The following is a 6017-nucleotide window of genomic DNA, read 5'->3' on the forward strand; positions in this document are numbered from 1 at the left end:
GATCCTGGAGTCCTGGGATCGAGTCCCGCATCGGGGGGGGGGGGGTCCCTGCTCAGCGGGGAGTCTGCTTCTCCCTCTGACCCTCTTCCCTCTCGTGCTATCTCTCATTCTCTCTCTGTCAAATAAATAAATAAAATCTTTAAAAAAAAAAACACCCACTTTTTAACTGGATTATTTTTTTTCTGTTGAGTTATATGAGTTCCTTATATATTTTGAATACCAATCCCTCATCATATATGTGGTTTGCAAATGTGTTTCCTTTTCTGTAGTTGCCTTTTCTCTGTGTCCATGGTTTCTTTCTGTGCAGAGCCCTTTCGTTTGATGTCGTTCCACTTGTTGAATTTTGCTCTCATTGCTTATGCTTTTGGTGTCATATGCAAAAATCTTTGCCAAGATCAATGCCAAGGAGTTTCCCCCATGTTTTCTTTTAGCAAATTTACAGGTTTAAGTGTTATGTTTAAGTCTTTAATCCATTTCAAGTTAATTTTTGTGAGTGGTGTAAGATAGGGGGTCCAGTTTCATTCTCTGTGTGTGATTATCCAGTTTCTGCAACATCTTTTATTGAAAAGACCATCATTTCCCCATTGTGTGTTCTTGGCTCTCTTGTCAAATATTAGTTGACCTGTATGTGTGTGGGTTGTTTATTTCTGGGCTCTCAGTTTGCTTCCATTGATCTGTGTGTCTTTTTTGATTCCATTACCATACTCTTTTGATTACTAAAGCTTTATAATATAGCTTGAAATCAGGAAGCATGACGCCGCCAGCTCTGTTCTACCTCAAGATTACTTTGGCCATTTGGGGTCGTTAGTGGTTTGCATCCAAATTTTAGGATTGTGTTTTTTCTTTTTCTGTGACAAATGCCCTTTGAATCTTGATAGGGATTGCATTGAATGTATATATGACTTTGGGTAGTGTGGTCATTCTAACAGTATTAATTCTTTTGATCCATGAACACAAGATGTCTTTCCATTTATTTGTGTCTTCTTCAATTTCTCTCATCAATGTTTTAAGGTTTTCAGTGTACAGGTGTTTCACCTTCTTGGTTAAATTTATTCCTAGTACTTTATTGTTTTTGATGGCATTGTGAATGGGATTGTTTTCTTTATTTCTTTTTCAGATACTTGGTTGTTAGTGTATAGAAATACATTGATTCTTATATTCTGGTTTTGAATCCTGAAGCTTTACTGAATTCATCTATTAGTTTGAACAGTGTTTTGGTGGAGTCTTAAGGATTTTCTGTATAAAAGATGATGTCATTACCAAACAGAGAAAATTTAACTTCCTCCTTTCCAATTCTGATTGGAATCCTATTTTTTTCTTCCCTAATTGCTTTAGTTAAGACTTCCTGTACTATGTTGGATTGGAATGGCATGAGTGGGCACCCTTGTCTTATTCCAGATCTTAGAGGAAAAGCTTCCAGCTTTTCACCATTGAGTATGACGTTAGCTGTGGCCTTGTCATGCACGGCCTTTATCGTGTTGAGGTACATTCCTTCTATACCCAATTTGTTGAGAGTCTTTATCATGAACAGATGCTGAACTTTGTCAAATGCTTATTCTGCCCCTATTGAGATGGCCGTGTAGTTTTTACCCTTCATTCTATCAGTGTGGTGTGTCATGCATGTGTGCACATTAAAGGTGCTGGTGATGAGAAGTGCAGAGAGTGACCACCATGCCAGAGTCTGCAGAGCCTGCTGCTGCAGGTGCAGGGCCTGCTTGAGGAGGTGGCTGCTGGGGAGAGAGGGAGGCGAGCCAGAGTTCAGGGAGGAAATGCCCCTGAGCAGAAAGATCCAGAAGAGCGTTGATCAAGAAATTTGGGAGTTGCTGCCCATCATACAGAGAAAGACGGTGTAAGGAGGGGATTAGACAACAGGTGGGTCTGGGTCGTGAACAGGTGGTGCTCTGGGTTGTCATTGGGCCGGCTCCACAGCCCTCTCTAGGCCGAGATGAATCACCTGCCCGGGCTTTCCTCCCCCTCCCTTCTCTCCTTTTGTGCTCTCTCCTCTCCCCTCCCCCCCCCCCCGCCCCTCCTCCCTCCTCTCCCCCTCCCAGCTCCTTCCCCGCCCCTCCCTCCCTTCCCTTTCCCCCTTCCCTCCTCCTCTGCTTGGCTATTCCCCAAAGAGCCCTTAGAACTGTGTTCTCCTGGATGCAGCAATCTCACCAGTAGGAATTTATCCTGGGGATTCCCAGCACGACTGGAGGAAGTTGTACATGTGAGAATGTTCACTGCAGTATGTCTGCAGTTCTGAAAGAGTGAGCTCTCAGGAGAAGGCTGATTAAATCACGAAAATGCCAAACAAGCCAAAACCCTGTGATCCTTAGGGGTGAAGATGGGGGGCCATGTTTACTGGCATAATCACAGTGAGAACAGCAGGTGACAGCCCTCTGAATGGCCGGGAACCTGCCCGTTTCCTGCACGTCTGAATATCCACAGGCCTGCTGCAAAGATCTGAGTTGATCCCCTGCTGGGGGAGGATGGCAGCCCTTCTTTTCACGTCCTACAGTGAACACAGATTGCTTTTATAAAATAAATAGGTTGGCTGGGGGCAGAAGGGTTTACCAGGAGGACAGGAGGACACGCTCACGGCAGGCCAGGGTTGGTGGGAGGCAGAGCTTGTGAGATTGAGCCTGTTGGGTCAGGAGGTGGCCGGGCAGGACATGGGCAGTCACACCTGTGCAGGGTGGGAGAACATGCCGAGCTTGAAAACGAGAATGCCTTTGGTTCACATGACGACTCGGATGGAGCTTGAGGAAGACAAGTCTCTGGCCGGCAGGACAGGGAGTGGGCAGGGCAAGATGACCACGGCCGAATCTCTGCACAAATGAAAAACAGCGCGTATCGTGTGGAAGCTGCAAGATAAAACATTTTCTTACAGCCAGAGTTGCCAGATGTGTGATAGTTACCCACCGAAGAAATCATTCCTTCAATTCAATTTGTCCATTTGTGCATTCGGTAACTACTTACTGGCCACATTGTAGGCATTGCTGATGCAGGGTCGAGCAAAATGGGGGTGCTTTCTGCTCTCGTGGGGTTTAATTACTAGGGGAACATAGCCCTTTCACAAGTAATGAGGATAAAGGGTGGGATGGCCAGAGAGGATCTTCACCGGACTTTCAGGCGGATGGGAGAGGCAGGGCCCCTCACTCTCTTTGGGGCTGTGTGTTCAAATAGGACAGGGCAAAATCCTGGAAGATTTTCAAGATTTCCCAGGAGGAGTGGCTTCGAACAGAGACAGAGCAGTGGGTGTAAGTTGTGCCCAGGGGGTTTCCCCGTGGGTCTGGGGTCCCCACCAAGTCCTCATCCCTCGATGGTCCTCCACCATCCCTCCCACACCCCTGTCACTTTGGGTGTGAATTTATTCTCCTGCCTAACCCAACACGGTGGAGCTCCTACTCAGGCAGACACCCCTTGGGCAGGGCCTGTTGGGGGGTCTCTGCCCAGACTTCTTGCTGCCTGGGGGAATTGGCAGAACGCTCTTCGTCTATCCACTGAGGATTCACACTCTTCATGTTTCAAGACACTCAGGGCTGTTCCCGCACCATGCATTTCCCCGGCACCAGTGAGCGTGTATGCCCGGATCCTTGGCAGGGGACTCTTGGTGTGTGGCCAGGGTGGAGGGAGGGGGCTGTCTGGGATGACAGGAGGCGGCTTTGCTGGGCTGCGGCAAATCTACTGCTCCCAATGCCTCACCCACTGTCCCTGGGCACTCCGGGCCTGGATGATGGATCTGGTTGGGAAGAGCCCTCTTGATCTGCACACTGGTCCACAGCCCCTTCCCATCTTGGTCCATCCTCTTACCTGGCCCGTCCAGCTGGCCAGAATTGGGCTCCTGTTTCAGCCATGGTTGATTCTTGTCCTCAAAACATGAAAACTGATGTGCACTTGTGAGCTCTCTCCCCATCTCTCTGCATCGTGTTCTTCATCTTGGATTCTGGAGGGAGACAGCAGACCCTGTGGCCCAGGTGGCCTAAGTGACCTCTCTGGTCACTTTTTTTTTGCCTGGCCCTCATTTCTTTGGGGTTACTGTCCTTTCCCCATCCCCTATATGTGGTCCATTTGCCAGTGTCGGGCTGGGGTTGGGCACATGCCTTGGGTCTGGCCAGTGAGAGTGCCACATTCCTTGGCCACAGTGATTGGCTGAGGGATGAGACATGACCCAAACCAGGGCCATCACAGCCAACCCCAGGATGCCACTGGAAGCACTGGTGATGTGCTCCTCTCTCCTCCAGAGATGGCAGAGCTAAGGACAAAGGAAGCCAGAGGCTGCTGGGGACATCCTTGTCTGCAAGGTCAGCGTCCACTCCAGACCACACCCAGCCAACCTGGCGATGAGAACGCAGCCCCTCCGCCTTAAGCTTCCCCACTGGGTTCTGCTCTTCTCTTGTATAAACCCACTAGCGTGCTCAGAATTTTAAATTCAGGCTTTTTGTGGAATAGCTTCAGTCGATAAGCACTATTTTAATTTTCCTCAAGTGAAGAAGAACGACCAGGCTAAAAGCATCCTATCTGCTTCTGTGCCTTAATTCAGGGACTCACACCCACTGTGCTTCGAACGCCCAGATTCAATGTGTCCTCATGCCAGGGGCTCATGGGGCCTGCATGGTTCTAGTGGCCACACCCAGGTACCCCTCTCCTGCACCGCGGGACAGGGTTAGCCCTCCCTGGAGACTGTGCCGGCCACCCCCTGGATCCCAAGTTGGTGACGAAATTACCTGGTCCTAACTCACATGCAGCCTCTGGTTGCAATTTTTCTGCCCTCCCCGACTGGAGCTTCTGTCTACCACCTCCTTGGGCTTCTGTCTCCTTTCCCCAAAACCTCTGTGGTCAGGGGTGGACATGGGGTGGGCGGGGAAGCCATTGCCCAGAGTTCCTGCACCTACTCATGGTCCAGGCTCTGCAACCCGTGCCTGAGCACCCTCATGAAGAGGATGCACCACGTCTGCCCAGCCCCTGCACCAGAGCTTCATCCCTGGGTCCCGTCATCCCCTGGGCTGCCCCTTGAGGCAGGGTCTACGGTGACCCCACTCCAGGTTTTTTAAAAATTTTCAATTATTTATTTAAAACTCATGTATATCCTGAAACTCATGCTAGCCCCACTCTACAGGGTGACCCCCACTCCACCCCAGCTCCCCTCTATGCCCTTTTGGGTGGATGCTTATGGGGACGGCACCCCTTTGAAAACATTGCCTGGAAGGTAGAAGCTTCCAGGAAGCCCAGCGTGGTGCCGAAGAAGCTCTCCAGCTCACGGGCCTGGGCCTGCCTCTGACCTGGCTGTTTGGCCTGTTCTCAAAAGGCCTCCATCTGCCCCTCCCAGCCGGAGCCCCTCTGCTTAGTGGCGCAGTTGAGCCCAGGACTTCTCCCTGCTCGGGGGTCTCCTCCGCAACTGGCTCCCAGCGCCCCTCCTCAGCCTCGTGCGGCATCCGGGGACGCCTGGCTTTCCAGCAAGGTCTTCCTTCTGTGACACCAGCTGACAAGGCAGATTTCTCAATCTTTGATTTTCCTCTTCACATATTGAGAACAAACCCTGTAGCTTGGACACCTTCTGAAAGAGAGATTTATTCCTTTCCCTGCTTGTATTAAAAGCTTCTTTCATAACTTCCAGCATTTTGTCCAACTCTGTCAAAGATTTATCCATTTTTATTTCCACAGGCAGCTCTTCCAACATCTGGTCTACCTCTTATTTTAAGGCACAGTGTCCTTTGCTCCCCTCTGAAAAGAATTCCCCAGAAGATGAGGGCTCCCCGAGGGACAAACCACGGGACAGGGGCTGCAGTTGGTCCCAGGCCAGAAGACTGAGGACACTAGTCCTCCCGTGTGACCACGCAGCCGCCCAACACGGGGACTGCGCTCCGAGAGGCTCCAAAAGCACGTTGTTTTCAATTTCTGCATGATCATCCCATTGAGTGAACATTGTATAGTTCATTTAACCAATACTGTGTTGTTGTCCAGAAGCGATGAAAAATTCACCATTTGGAATACTTCATTATCATAAATAGCCCTCTGATTAAAATCTGCAT

This window comes from Zalophus californianus, chromosome 12, assembly GCF_009762305.2.
Source record: "Zalophus californianus isolate mZalCal1 chromosome 12, mZalCal1.pri.v2, whole genome shotgun sequence".
Classification (NCBI taxonomy): Eukaryota; Metazoa; Chordata; class Mammalia; order Carnivora; family Otariidae; genus Zalophus; species Zalophus californianus.